This window comes from Trachinotus anak, unplaced genomic scaffold (genome assembly GCF_046630095.1).
Source record: "Trachinotus anak isolate AG129_WGS33_773 ecotype Australia unplaced genomic scaffold, CSIRO_AGI_Tana_v1 ptg000018l, whole genome shotgun sequence".
NCBI classification, from domain to species: domain Eukaryota; kingdom Metazoa; phylum Chordata; class Actinopteri; order Carangiformes; family Carangidae; genus Trachinotus; species Trachinotus anak.
Genome location: NW_027273869.1, coordinates 15,718,477 through 15,734,277, shown reverse-complemented (window position 1 = coordinate 15,734,277; position 15,801 = coordinate 15,718,477). Strand labels below are relative to the sequence as shown.

Genomic DNA, 15,801 nt, shown 5'->3' with positions numbered 1-15,801 from the left:
TTGTGTACCATGCAGCTTAAAAATGCATGCTCATATCATTTGATTTTATTAAAATGCAATTAAGAAAACTCCTTCCTGCAAATGTATCATTTATTGACTGTGTTGTTGTGGTAAAGTCCTTAGTCACTTCTCTATCTCTCCCAGGACTCTTCTCATACAGTTTGCTCTAACTGTCCGACGAGACTTGTTTTTGTACTTGTTGCTATTTTTGTTCTCCATAGTCCAGAGAACAACAACTGACAGACAGGGAAAAATGGACTCTGCTGACTGGGGTCCTTGCTCCTTGATAAATGTGTTGCACAACTTCAGGGCATCAGTGTGCAGAGTCTATTTATCTTTATTTTTCATTCTGTCCACTTGCAGTCCAGTTGTACCCAACCACCGCGCAGCTCCTGTGATTGCAGCTTCGTTAAGTGAAGGTAGAGGAAACTACTCATCAGGAGCGTTTGACATTGGTGAGACGAGGCCTGAAAACATGCTGAGTTTGGCCCTCTTGTGCCCCTCTGGAGTCTGATTGGAGCCCTGGACTCCTCACCACCAGGTTAATGCTGCAGTCACTCCAGTTATAGTGACGTATAGTAAGTCACCACATTCATTTCAATGCAGGACATCAAGAGCTGCTCATAGAAATGTAGGGAAGACAGAAAACAACTGAAGCTTTTTCAGTTTTTACTACTTTCCATTATGTTGCATTTAATTAACATAATATCTATGCATAATTTATTGGCAGTGTTATTTGTGCCATAATATAACACTTTAGAGACACTTTAGGACATTTTGTTAACTGATTTGCATGAAAACCTGCAGTCTTTCCTCTGACTGTGCTGTACTCGTCCCAGCGAGTCACCTTCAAGAGGAACTTAAGCATAAAGTCAAGTTTTTCTAAAAGTTACATTTAATTGAGCCTTATTTTCCTCAGCTGATGGCACTCATGTCCTCTATGCTTTCTTGACATGAGACTGGAAACACAGATGGTCTGTTTTTCATCCATAAAGGAGGATTTGAGTTTCCAGCAGATGCTCTCGTTAATTTCCTCTCTTCCCTCCTGGAATGACTCACAGTTTTTAAGACATGCAGAGCTTTGCGGCAGTTGGGCAATAAAGCATTTCACTTTGCTGTTTGGAGAAGGGAAACTTGTTCTGGACCTCTGTTCCCTCCATGACTATCCTAATGTCTTTGGATGGATGGAAAGGACCCTCTTACCAAGTGATAAAGATCCCCATAGTTGCCTGCTCCAGTTCTTCAGCCTAATTTTCCTGCATATCCCGCAAAAAAAACAAAACAAAACAATACATGAAGACAACTCAAAGGGCAGACCTCCACCCAGATCCAACAGTCCCCCCACTTTGCTGGATAGATGATAGACACAAGGAAATCTCCAGATGTCAAAAGCTCATCTCCAGATTTCATGTGTTTCGACCATGAACTTTAAAAATGTGAGTAGTCACATACCAAACAAATGTTTATTACAAATGTCCAAGAAAAAAAAATGCACAGGGCTACATGTCACAGCTTGGTTCCCGGTTTTCAAGGTGGTGTACAACATCTATGTGGCATCTAAAAAAATGGGTCTATGTGCAGGTGTGAAGTGTTTGGGTGAGACCTGCTGTTGATCCCGTGATCTGAGGATGCATTCTCTTCCGATGGTGATGTCCACAGTCTAAGTAAGAAGGACTATTCAGCCAAATGCAATGGGCTGAGGGCAGAGAAACTCAATATTATCCACTGTAGAGCAGGTTAAGTCTTTGAAACTTAATTGTCAGCAGCTTCTCAATTTTAATTTTAATATGCTCATGGAACGCCCACATTAGTATCTGAAAATGTTTGTAAATTACTGCATTTTCTCTTTCGTAATTCACACTGTGGGACGTGGGGGTCACAGGACTGCCCACCTGAAGAGCCAGACGATCACAGGTGGGCTGACTGGGCAGCTCACACAGTTTGCCTTGAGTTTTCTCTGTCCTGTGTCCTGAGCTCATTCTGTCTGACCTTCAGCTGAGCCGCTTCCCTCCATCATTTCACCTCAGTTCCTGAGTGCGTCGAGTGAGTAGTTTATTTCATTCTATGTCCTTGAGTCATGTTTATTTTGTTGTTAAGTATAATTATTAATTATCATATTTTATATATACACTATATTTAAAATTATAATGTATTGATGTACTGATTTTGATTTGGAATAGTTTATTCTATTCAAGATAATATGATGGAGTTTGACCTGTATGTACGCTTTCTTTCATTTGTAGAAATATTGCCACTCACACACCTGACTGACTGCAAGTAAAAGATTAAACGCATTCAAATGGAACCTGATTTGCTCTTACTCATTAAATCAGTTCAGTGTAATCCTAGAACCTATACATGTGTGAAAAATTACATTTTAATTTTCAATTTGACATGATCATTTGAATAAAGATCCCCTACAGGCTTCTATGATGACATTTATGCATAATTTCAGTCTGTTATTTTTCTGCACCACATACTTTGAGGATGGGACACTACACTGTAGTCCCGGATTGTGCAGCTAAAGAAGAACGCAACCCTTTTTAAGAATTCACATCTCTTATTCCTGTGCACCAGAACAGTTTGGTCAGTATTGGTGGACGTGCAGCACTCTACCCTAAAGTTAGAGATCAAGCGGTGAGCCTTAAAATGTGATGTTATACAATAATGAATGTGGCTCTGATGCTGTGAGGCCATGAAGCCAAAATCAGAGTTTCAAATCTTAAACTTCATATCCAATTTAAAATCTGAATGAGGCCTGTTAGGATTATAGGGTTAGAGATGTAACTTTATATAGACAGATTATATAGATTTAAATGTCATTGGGCACAGGACTCACATATAAACTTTTTTCACTTACCACTACAGTTTGCATTCTTCATGTTTTTCCCTTTTTTTCCCTTCCATCTCTTCATACTACTTCAACCACTTCTTCATACAAAATCAAGGCATTAATGATGTTTAGCTTCAGCTTGTGAAGAACCCAGCAATCTCAACTAGTTTCAACTTGTCCTTTGTGATTTATGCAATTGCAAGTTTTCCTCTCACATGACACCATGGACAAAAAAAAAAAAAGTGACACCACCTTTGCATGAAACGGGTTCATGTTTCCCTGTTGTTGTAATTATTCCATACCACTAGATGTCAGTATATACCCACTTATGGAAAAGTCAGCCAAAGCACCAAAAGATAATGAACTTATGCTGCAGCGTTTGTGCAGAAGTGTCACTGTTTTGCATCAAAATGACTCGAGGTAAAGAGACAACTATGAAGAGATAAGATGTAATCTGTTTTATCTGCCCGACACAGTGGCTTTGAAAAATACCTGTTACCTCAGGATGAAGCCGTTAAACTCTCACATTTACCTGAATGTCGCTGTCTGCAGCCTCTCCTAGCCTGTAAATTGGTTGTCAGCCATTGTGACCCAGGCTAATAGTGATTCATTATTGCTCACACCCAGCAAGTGTTCACAGGGCTTCATCTGGACTGAAGGGGAAAGGGAAAGGAGGGGTTGCTGGTGTGTCAGTCTCTCACCATCTAATGAGGACAGGCAGGCTAACACACTGCAGAGACAGCCCCAGTCAGACCTATCTCAGCGCCTGATACTCTACAGAGAGCATCAGGGCCGCTCTGACACCACTTTGATGGAGCTGAGGTGCAAACGCCGCCCACGCGTGGAGCTTCTTCTTAAGGTAAGTATTGATGACTGCAGCTGAGAAGGTGCATTAAAAACATTATCAGTGGAGCATAACAGTTTCATATTTATTTCACCCTTGTACAAGCCTACTTGCAAATATGTGACAAAAAGTCAATAGTCTATTACTCTTCTGTGCTATGCAGTTAAGCTGGACAATAAAAAGTGAACCAAATCCAGTGATTTACGACGGGCCATAAGAGGAAGAAATGAAAGAGGAGGTAAAAAAAAAAAAAGTCGGCAGAGATATTTTATTTTATGGATTGATGGTGTTAGGTAGTTCTCCCCAGAGTCCCCTCCACGTCATGACCAGCTGTCTGCTTAAACTTGTTTCGTTTTCTACTGCAAAGGTGGTAAATAACATCCTGTTATTAAAGGTACCCCTCCCTTATGATGGCTTAATTAATAGTTCGTGAATGAAATCACAAGCCAAAATTAGTTAAACCTTTATTAACTATATTTTATGGCCACTGGGGGGCAGTAGAAACAAGCTGTTAACAAAACACCGTTTTTAACTGACAAATATGCTTATTTACAACAACATCAGCATTAATTTGGTGTCATATTTCTGTCCACTTGAATCTAAGTCCAACATTCACTCTCCTTTTGGTCTCCAGCAACGCCCGAGGGAAATATCTGGTTCTGTAACTGCTAAAAACTACATTTACTAGCTAGTTGCTACTTGGTGTTGTGCAGGTAGTGTACAGTGGGTTTATCTGGGGTTTTTCAGCTTCTGGCTGCAGCTGGTGAGACAATGGGAGAGTGTGAGACAACACAGCCATCCAGTTGGAACGCCACATTAATTTTCATCTCTTTTTACTCATGAATGTGATTGTTTGCATGTTTGTGAATTGTGTGTATATTGACCACAATTAACCATCTGCACAGGTGTTAGCTGAAGCTAGCTAGCAATGAACCCACTGAACTCTGTGTGCATGGAGTGCTGTGTGTGTGTGTGACAGCTCAGTTTCTGAATTGTCTCAACTTATCAAGAATTCAAGCTCTCTCAGTTATTGTCCTCTATCTGCTCCTTTTCTTCTCGTCTCTATCCTGACGCACCAGATGGTTTGTTACACAGAACCATCTGGGAAGGCTTCCCTGCAAACTATTTGAAAGGAAGCAGGCACTTTTGAAAAATACTCAGCAGGTGATTTGATGAAGCATCTGTCTATCACAGGCTTCAACTTCAACCACTCAGATTCTGCATCTTCACTTCCAGTTGGTCAAGCAAACTCTTGCTCAGAGGAGTGAGGACATCGAAAGTACAGCCTTCAGTTCTCTGCTCTCCTTTCAGTGAAGAAAACTCCTCCAGTTCTGATGCTATAGCAGCATCTACGCTGACGTCTTCAGGAGCCGCCATAGTTGTTAATGAACATTCGCTTCTTGTTGTTGTCCCTCGCTTGTAGCTGCCAGTAGTTCCTCCCACGTAGGACTTTGGTTGGGGCACAAGTGAAAAAGGTTGGGGCCCGGCAAGATGGATTCTCATTTGTTAGAAATCCAGATGCCTCACAAGGTTATCTTGTCTCCAAAAATACATAAACTTGAGCAGACATTTTTCAAGTTGTAGCAACCTTGCACAATGTCCTTACCTCACTTCTCACCTCCTGTGATGAATTTGCATCCATTCGCTCCATAGTTTGAACTTTATATGCAATAGCCAAAATTCACTTGACGTTCAGTTTGACCACATGGCAACATTAGCTGTATATCAAGTTGCACTTCTGCATTTAGCTGCATTGTGCGTAAGTATATCCAATTTTGAAAGATCCTAATCTGAGACACAAGTGTCCTACTTTGCTTTTTGACTTTAACCACGCTCTTAAAATTCCACTGAATATTGAAACTCCTGCAGTAAAAAAAGATTACAGTGGGTCGGCAGCAGCTGAGTCAGTGGTGTAGTGTGGAGTAGACACGAGATTAATCTCCAAGTTCAGTCATAATTGTAATTGCTACCAGAGAGACAAGAGAAAGAGAGAAGCGACAAGGGCACCAGAGCTGAATCATATACTTTCTGCCATATCAATATTTGATCTTTTCAGATTAAAATACTTGTGACGCACTGACATATCATTTTCATGCTCTCCACATCGTGACTCGTGAGCAGCGAGCGCCTTCGTCGTCAAAGGGAAATACTGCGCATCCATTTCATCAGAGGACGCTTTCATTTCGTCTCCCCTTTCACACATGAATTGAGTGCTCCATATAAATTGGATTAAATGCACAATTTGACTACAGCTTGCATTGCACCCTCACTCTCACTTTTATTTTTTATTTTTTGGTCGCATATTGATTTTTCCCTTTGGTAATGGCTGAGAAACCTTTGGCAACAATCTCCCATATTGCAAGGGATGTGTCATGTAGTTTAGGTCTTTTCCCTGCTAGTGTATTTAGAGGTGTGTGGGAGGGGTTGACTGCAAAGACACACTTGCATGTTGCTCACCTACACCCACATGTGAACGTGCATACAGCAAAAAAAAAAACCTACACTTAAACACCCCAACATTTTCACAAACGCAAATGTGTATTGAATTGGAGGTAAATTTAATCTCGTTGGAGAGGCTCCTTGAGTCTCTGGAAGGTCGCCAGGCCCCCCAGATTCACAGGAAACCCACAGTTATCAGTGTTTCCCTCCCTGTCTCCTTCCCTCACTCACACACACACACACACACACACACACACACACACACACACACACACACACACACCTGCACACAGTGAGCCTTCCTGCTGGAGTTTAAAGGAGTGACATCAATTCAATAAGCCCGGTCTGACAGGGACAGCGCAATACACCACAACACAGCTGCTCTCTCTATCTCTTTGCGAACCCATTTCGCCTCCTGGCTTCCTCCCTTCCCTTTAAACTCTAGCTCAGCAAAGCAGAGTGATGACAATTTTGTTTTAGCCGGATGAATCTGCTGTCTGTGATGACCCAAATCTTTATTAGGTTTTTTTTTTCTTCCCCCCACTGCTCTGCTATCAAAAATGGTATAGAGAGAGTCATGCAATGGTGCCCGTGTCAGGGAATTGCTTACAATCATTTTCTGCTGGAATTGAGTTACGTGTTACTTTTTTTTTTTTTTTCTTCATCTTCTCACCATTTCATGTCATCTCGAATGGGAGACGTGGGATATTAATGGAATTGCTGTCATTCCTTCAAGATTCATTAAAAAAAAAACCTCAATTAGATCAAACGTATGAAACCGTAGACTCATTAGCTGGAACTTTTTGATGGCTCCATGAGGCTGTTGGAGCACCAGGAGGACCACGCACTGACCATCTCTATGTGGGTCATGTGGCCTGGTTGAAGCCACAGCCACCCGTCACCAGCGAGGTGTCAAATCAGCCGTGGCATGACATGATAGGCTGCAGGGCTGAAGCCAGGGATCTCGCCGGCGAAGAGGCAGAGCGTCATCATCACCGAGCTCGAAGCCTGTAGAACACTTGGCCTTCAACTAATCATCACTCATCATCACCCTTATGTGGTGTATCAGTAGAGCAAAAAGCTTTTATGTGGTTTTGTTCCCCAGGAACCAGCCCGGGGCTTCCCTTCATTTCATCCACTGAAGGGAGGCCACGGTCTCTTTAGGGCTCAGATGGATGTGCCTGCCCTGCCTGCATGACACCCAAAGGGCCTCCATCACGTGATAGTGCACATTAAAAGCTGATCTGGGAGACGGATACCCCGCCCTTGATGGCTCTATGTTGGGGCAAATATAAGATATGGATTGCTGGATGGAGGCAGCAGAATCCCCCATTGACCCCTACAAGTCCTTTATGTGTATACATGTGTGTGTGTGTTTATCAGTTTGTGTTCCTCCTGGGGGTGATAAAAGCACAGGACAACACATCGAAGAGTGTGTGATGCACATAATTCGCTTGATAAACGACCTGATAGCCATGACCTGGACACAGCAGTAGCAGTGTACAGATGCCACTTCAAAGATACATGAGGGTTTTTACTTTTTAAGGCTGTGTGTCTTGGTAGATAAATCAAACACATCTCCGATGGTTCAAATATTTACCTTTCTTTTCCTGATAGGACTTTGTGTGACCTGAGCATTAATTAACATTCCTGGGGCTGAGCACATCAGAGTGATTTCAGAAAGTGACAATTCTGTGATATTAGATAAATATTTTTTTTATCTTAGCCACAGGGAGGATTTGAATGATATAAATCCCCATCATCAGAAACAGGATTGGAGCTTTCACCTGAATTAAAGGTGTCGAGCAGTCCGCGGCAGCAGTAATCCCGTAATCTGGGCAGTCAGCAGCACCGCACAAGGTCCTCACTACAGTATGTACAACACAGAGACGCACAAAGACTGATGCAGAAACACTGCGCTGCCATTAAGGCGACATCTGCCACCTGCGACACCACCACCCACATCTCGTCTGTCATCATATCCCACCTTGCTTCACTTTATCCCAGCAACCCTTTGTTCTCATCTGACGAGAGCTCAGTGGCGGTATGATGGTGTCCTGCAACCTCCACGTTTCTTTTTTCTTCCAATATTCGTGTTTTTCATCTGAAATTCTTTGTGATGTGATATGTGAGTATCATGCATTTGTAGAAAAATAGATGCGCTTTAATTCACATTCCAGGTCATTTACACCTTGTGTCTGTCCCTGTATCAACCTGTATCCACATACTGGTTGTCTTTAGTTGCAAAACATCTAAAGACAACCAGTTGTAATATTACTGGCACATTTCTCACATATTCTTGTTTTTCATACTGTAGCTCTTGCAAATTCCTCTATTCACATTTCACATTGTACATATTTGCTTCATTTTTATTATATTTTTTCACATTTTCATTGTAAAATGTATCACAATTATTATGCAAGAAAACACCTAAGCAAATTGTTGTGAAAACCGGATTCTGATTCTGAAAACTACCGTACAAAAAAGAACTGCTGAAAGAATGCTGACCAGAAATAGCATTGGGTGTTTTATTTATGAAAATCTTATTGTTATTTAAACATTTTTATCCATTCACTGATGAAGACCATGTAATATGGTTGAAAGGCCTGTAAGACTTGATTTAGAATTGTTTTGACAAAATAAATAAGGGGACATTTTGTATGTGCTAGGCTATATTGTATATGCTGGATTGTACTGTAAAATACATTTGATATATACTTGTCTCTTAGCAGACTAGTCCTTGGCAAGCCTCACCTAAGTGGCACTTGAGAAACACTATTTTCCTCAGACCTCGGTTGTATCAGTGTTAGTATTGCTGTTGTGAATGTCAGAGGAGATACACATTGACATATTCTCTGGCCATGACCTGTTAAAATGACAGAGTTGTATAAATGAGCTGGTCCTCTCAACATCAACAACAACAGAAATGAACACACATCCCTCCTGGCAACCAGCCTGTCCCTCCTAACTCCCTTATGTATAGGTTAGCAGAAAAGACTTAGAGGCTTGGATAGAGAGACTCAGACATGTTGCTGGGTTACCAGGGGGCTGAATACATTGATTGCATCTTACGCTTAAAGATGTACACTGAATTGGATTACGGTGGCTGTTTGTACCTTATTAGTCTGACATTTCTACAGGAGGAGGATGGTGTCCCCAGATGACTCAGAGAATTGGCTGTCTTTAAATGTCAGACTACAAGGGCTAATGACTTTTATGTCTTGACATGTTTTAATGTGCTTATGAAAGTGGTGGTTGGGGGGGGGGGGGGGGGGGGGGGGGGGGGGTGTCTAGAAAATTGCAGATTGTGGAATGAGCGGAGAAACTGATAAGAGACATTCTTTTTTATCACTGTGGCTCCTTTCAAGAAAAGGAGACACAGCAAACTCTTCAAGTGAAGCCCCGACTGAGAGCATTTGATAATAGCAGTTGCATAATGAGACTATCCTGAAGCTCGGCCGAGTTCTCAACTTGAAAAATCACAGGTTTTAGCGTGGGCGAGACGGAACAATGAGGTGTTTGAAGTCTTTGTTGTGGTCTGTCTTTTTTCTTTTCAAATATTAATACCTTAGCAATGGCCTAAATCTGATGAATGTCACATCCATTTGAAGGGGGCTCCTCTGTTCCGAGTTACGTTTGCTTCCTGAAAATATCTGCGCTCGTAACAGAAACACACGACTTTCTCTGAACAACAGCAACTTACATCTTTTTAATATGAAGGAGAGACAATAACTCAGACGTAAACCTGCACTGCATTAATATGATGGCTATAATGTGGCCTGTAATATGGCAACCATCTGTATTGACTCATGCTGCTGCAGGACTGCACTTTAGTTTCGATGAGAGGTGCTTAAACCGCAGCAGGCGCTATAATCAGCCATCGATCCAGGGACAGGGGAGTTCTTGGTAGCTGCATTCAGTCAAGCCTTTTCGATTTTGATAAAACAATGATGTATGGTGGGTCAGCAACAGGGGAAACGAGCTGAGATAATTGTTTTGTTGGTGTTCCCTCCCTGACCATACCATACCCTCTGTGAAGGTCATGCCTTATTGAGTGTTTTTGCACTTGTGACCATAACCATGTAGTAACCTGGAGCTGTGATATTGATCAAAGCAGTTTGTGGCTTTTGAATAGTGTTTTTCAGAACATTCATAAATGGGCCATAAAAATACAGAGAAAAAGAAAATTTTATGTGGCTTGTAAAGTCGGACTGCCATGATCCCAGCAGACAGGTGGAGTGGAGATTTAATCGAGTGCAAAACCAGAGAAGGGGTAAAAGTGTGAGAGAAAAACACACCTTAACCTATATGGGGAGTATTACATCAAAATATGGATGAAATCATAGACACAAAGCTATATCCATTCAATGATGAAGACCATGTTGAAAGGCTTGTAAGAGGACGTTGGCTTGGAATTGTTTTGACGAACTTTAATATGGACAGATATTATTTTGAGCCATACTACTGTTACCTTAAAGCTGCTCTATGTAACTTTTAGAAGATGAAATAACCCGACCTTCCTCTTACAAATGAAAAGTTAAATTCATAAGAAATAAAATGCACCCTTGCACAATCCAGTACACTTAGTGGTTTTGCCGATACAGCCTGACTCAGTCTGGTATGACCAGTAGGTTATGGTGGATAATGATAGCTAATGTTAGCAAACTTTTGATAGACATTGAGGAAAACAATAAACTGACTGCAGTGAATGTTGCATCATACCCTTTCCATATTAGAAATGTATCAATGATACTTATTTCAATATATTTTCAGGCTGAAATAAGTATAGAACTTCTTTGATCGATGTGGACAAATGGCTAATAGATTGGAATCGATTAACTGGGAATTGATTTCACCCAGATATCTTCTCTGCCATATTAAAGCCTCTTCACTGTGAGTGATGCATGATCTGGCCAGTGCTGCAGTCAGTTGTTTGCAAGACAACATCTGTCAGGCTTCTGTGACTGATGGTTATGGGATGTTAAAGGTCAACAGTCTGGCCTAACCTGCTCGGACTGGGGCTGTTCTCACCTCATTAAGTGGAAATCAGAGCGCTCCTCTCGGACCAGATGCATTCTTTTTTGTATGAAAGGAGACACTAATCTAGACATCACTGTGGTTGGTGCTCTGCTCTGTCTGCTTGGCTAAAATTGGCCCAAATAAAATGCAAAAGAAACACATACCACCGCAACTGCTTTGCTTATGTGATTTTCCACATGGAGCCAGTCATAAAATGTAATTTATGAATGCAAATAGCTCAAATTGGTTCATTTTTAATGCTGTGATCAATATTAATATGTCTGATGCAAGCCCCCAATTGAGTTAAAGGCTTATCTTTAAAAAAACACTCAGAAGTTGTAGTGGACATTTTAAAAAGTGTGTAAAAGATGTTGCTTTGTAGTTAAACTTATAAACCCACTCATCCAATTACAATAATGGAGACCATTTGGGAGGCTGCATTGTAATGCACCACATTTAATGCTTGCTAATGAGAATACAGCTTTGGTATACCTTGTTGATAGATACAAACTCCTCAGCAAGCATTAAGCATGGGGCACTGCAATGCAGTGGATAATCCTTCCGCTTTATCTCTGCAAGAATGTCCATTTCCATCCATGACAAATTGTTCACTGCTGAAGCACACTTCCATCGAGGCTGTGGCTGCTGCTATTTCATTAAAAATGGATGTTAATCAAAATGAGCTGCGAGTATTGTGATCAAAGTCAAGTCCCTATTTAAACAGAGTTTACTTTGCCTTGTCTGTAATTTGAGCTGGACGTTCCTGTTGCTCTCAGCATCACATTCAGATCTTATAAGTTGATAAATGTGCCTCTCATTTACAAACAAGTGAGTCACGTTTAATCAGGATTGATTACATTTCCTCCACCAAAGGGAATAAATCGGCTTTTGCAAACCCTGCAAATCAAATACCACAGGTAGACTGGAGCAAATCCTCAAGTTTAATTAAAAGAATGATAACTTGCTTCAAATTCCTGCCGCTTTCAATAATGTATGTGATAAATATGAGGGCTACAGCGAGTAACCAAGGCCCAACATAAACCCTGTGGTCTACAGACCTGCTGATTGCAGATGGTCCAAGCTGTGTTGTCAGATGGGCTTTTATTTACTTTACCACCTCCTGGATTGACAGTGAGCACCTGCAAAGGGCAGGACCACGGCCCGCTAAGCTGATGTGTGTTTACACGCTTGGCCGACTCAGAGAGAAGCCCACAAGTGGAGAAATGAGGCCGAGGGGCCCGGTGCCAATCACAGGCACTTTAGCTGTGTTGCTAAATCCCTTGAAGATGGGAGAGTCAAAAAAATCGAGACAAATCCATCGCTTTTGCATATGGTCCCTATCACCCAGATGCTGTCTCATTACTGAAAGTATTTCTGAGTCTTTTTTTTTTTTGTTGTTTTGGAGGGAAGGGAACTGTGGTTGAATTGCAGCTGTGGCTCAGCCTCTCTCCTCAGCCCTCTGGCGATGTTTCCAGCGGTAATTTATTTTCTTATCGATTGGGACTGCAGGCCCTTCCAAACACTGACAACTGGTGATCAGCTGGAGTGAGACAGAGGTGTTTTATTATGAGGATATTGACTTCTATCTAAATTCACTTAAGTACCACAGGTAGGTCATCGTTGTAAAGTGTTCGCAGACGAGGCGACGGAATCACACGGCATCAGATGCTTGAGTCTGTGCAGTCTTGACACAGAACTCCGGGAACATCAGGCATGTGGCAGCACAACCCAATGTCCTCGGGTCAACGCTGCTTTCCCTCGGAGGAGGTGGAGGGGGAAGGTTCAGCGTTTGGTCACGGAGCTGTTTCCCTTCCTTCTTTCTCTCAGTCGGCAGATAAAAGGCCTGTGCAATGCCAAGCAAACAGCCTCCAGCCCACTGGCTACAGACTAGATGACAGAACAAATCAAACAGAAAGACGAGTGCTCCCTCGGGGGTTTGGGGTCCATCAGTGATAGCAGTGATCCCAGGCAGTTTTTATCCTCCCTTCCCCTGTCTTTTTTTTGCCACGCAGCTTGGCACTAATCCTATTGTTAAAGGTGACTGCTGGGAACACCGAGACGCTGCAAGCTCAAGTTCAGAGCTCTGTGTTTTATTTTATTTCTTTTTTTTTTTTGGATGATGGCCCAAAGTTACTTTTACAGAACTGGGCTGATCATGTGTCATTTAAGTTTTTCTTCACCCCTTTTCCTCCGGCCCCGATTCTGTCTGTAGTATTTTCACAGCACATTCCCCCACTAATTGGCCTCGAAGCTATTGTGTACCAGGCGCGAGAGATGCATTCAAGTGCACACTTTATTTATTTTTTTTATTTTTTTGGAAGCTTTGGGTTGTTTTGACAACTCGAATTGTTGACTTGTCTTCAAGACCCCGGAAATCAGGAGGAATGTATTTCTGCTTGGAGAAGGAAAGAGAGGAATGAAATATGGAAGGCTGTGTTTCTTTCACCACAGAGCTAATTCCCCAAAGGGGGTTTGAGAATCCATAACCCCGACAACAGTTAAGAACAAAATAGCAGAAGAACGTGTGCTGTTTTAAAAAGGCAGACCGACTTCTGGACCACCCTTTGTTGCTGAGGTTCTCAACCTGCTCTCTTGGCAAATATAAAACCTCACAGCTCAGATATGACACAAGTTTGTTTTTCCCACCAGCTGCAGCTATTTCCATTCATCATTACTGACAAACCACAGTGCTGCAGCAGAGAAGCCCTTGCCCTCTATAAACTTGGTTTGCCCCGTCTTTCAGTGTCTTTCACAAGTTCTTAATTTTTGTTTGAACTATGACTTGCTTGAAGCTTTTATGCATTTTCATTTTCTGTCATCATCCCTCCTACTAGATCTCATATTCGATTATCTGCAGCGCTCCACATCAAATATGCACATGAAGGATCACGTACATTTTCTGTTTTCAATCTAAGCCTCTTTTTATTTTTTAAAGAAACAGACATTTTATAATCTTGCTTCTGCTCCATAGCATAAGATTGAAAAGCCATTAATGAGAACATACGCGGGCCAAACTGGGAACACAGAATTAAGCCATTAGAGATTAATGAGTTTTTTTTGGGGGGGGGGGGCAGATAAACGCTGGGCGACAGGGCCAGACTGTTGGCTGGGAGACGAATCGGGCGAGAGCTGTTTTCGCCAACGCTGTCATGCTCCGCCGGCCACACTGGAGTGTTTTGGCTTCTTCAGATTAATTGTCAGTCATAAATTAAGTTCCGCAGCGTTGAAGCCAGGACGGCCGGGACAGGGGCTTTCACTGACATGGTTATACATGAGTAAAGGAAAGGACACGTTTGATTTATCTGGTTGGAGTCGCATTAAAATTCAGCAGAGAAACTTCATTGTACATATTGTACAAGCCAAAAATGAATCCTGTACTGTATCAGATTTCCATTTGTTTGACTGGTAGCAGCTTCCGGAGTCTGACACCCAAGAGTCACTCAAAACTCTTCTAAGATCCCTGGGAATCCCTGCTTTCCAAGAGGAGGGAACCACATAAAAATACAAAAGCATCAGGCTAATAAATCAGCATTCATTCATTTTCTGTCTGATTATCTTGCTAATCAATAGATTTTCACCATTGCAATGCTGATGCTAAAAGTGTATGATGACTAATTAGCATCAAATGGATTTTAAATGGAGATTAAACACTGCATTAAGGCCTGAATAACAAATGCAGCTGCAGTCTTGGAAGTGTTAGCAGCAAACCATTATTTCTCACATTGCTTTATCCACAATGGAAATGTGGAAAAAGTCTTCCCTGAAGTTGCTTACAACAACAACAGCGAAGGAAAACATGCCGACTGTATTCCACAGGGAATTCCGAGGACGGTCTTTGGAAAGTAAAAATCTCTTTACTTTTATTAGCTAGGGCATAGGCATATAAATATTAATATTCAACCAAGAGCTTATGCTTTATTAATGAAACTGAGCTTCTTGTGATATGAAATGGGCATAATGGGATACTGTTCATTACCTCACGCTCAATAGATGAGAGCCATAAACTCCATCAGGAGATAAAGGTTGTGCTTTCATAAGGATTGGATCGTGATGGGAATCGACTTTACCGAGGTGTTTGTGCTGTGCCTCTGTTTAGTTAAACCAACTTATATAACGGTGTGTGCTATTGTTTGTACTGATCAGCTCCACTGAAAAATAGTCAGGATCAAAAGAGACTTCTAACTCCTTAAAGCCGCACCACTCATAGATTTTACATTAACAATAGATCAGATGATTATGTGTGATGTAAAAGTGGCCCACAGGGATTTAATGCTCAACTCTTTTAGTTCATTGTTTTCCAGATTTCTAGCCCACGGCTTTACTGTTACTTTTTACTGCTCCTGGCAACTTATTTTCCAGCTGTTTTTCAGCAGAATATTTCAGATAAATCCACTACATGCTGACAGGCAATATTAGCAATGCAGCTAAAGAGCCAGATGTTTCCCTCAGCAAATTGTGGAGACCAAATTCAGAGCTAAAATAGTCAAAACTGTTGGACTTCCATTCTTCAGGTGGCAAGAAAGACGACTACAAATGAACGCTAATATTGCTCTGGTTTGATGGATGCGTAAATAGGCTTTTCTTTTGCTAACACATTTACCACATCAACTTTATAACTGACCTTAATAATAATCTGTGTTTCACAGCCTGTCACTCTGCCCCTAAA

At 41.6% G+C, this 15,801-nt stretch overlaps 1 long non-coding RNA gene across 1 annotated transcript; it reads left to right on the top strand.

Annotated features, from left to right (window-relative positions):
* The first annotated feature begins 262 nt into the window (after window positions 1-262).
* On the top strand, window positions 263-2,412 carry LOC139635266 (uncharacterized). Its single transcript, XR_011694152.1, has 3 exons — window positions 263-1,436; window positions 1,582-2,043; window positions 2,244-2,412. It is a non-coding gene; the product is annotated as an uncharacterized lncRNA (long non-coding RNA).
* The last annotated feature ends 13,389 nt before the right edge of the window (window positions 2,413-15,801 follow it).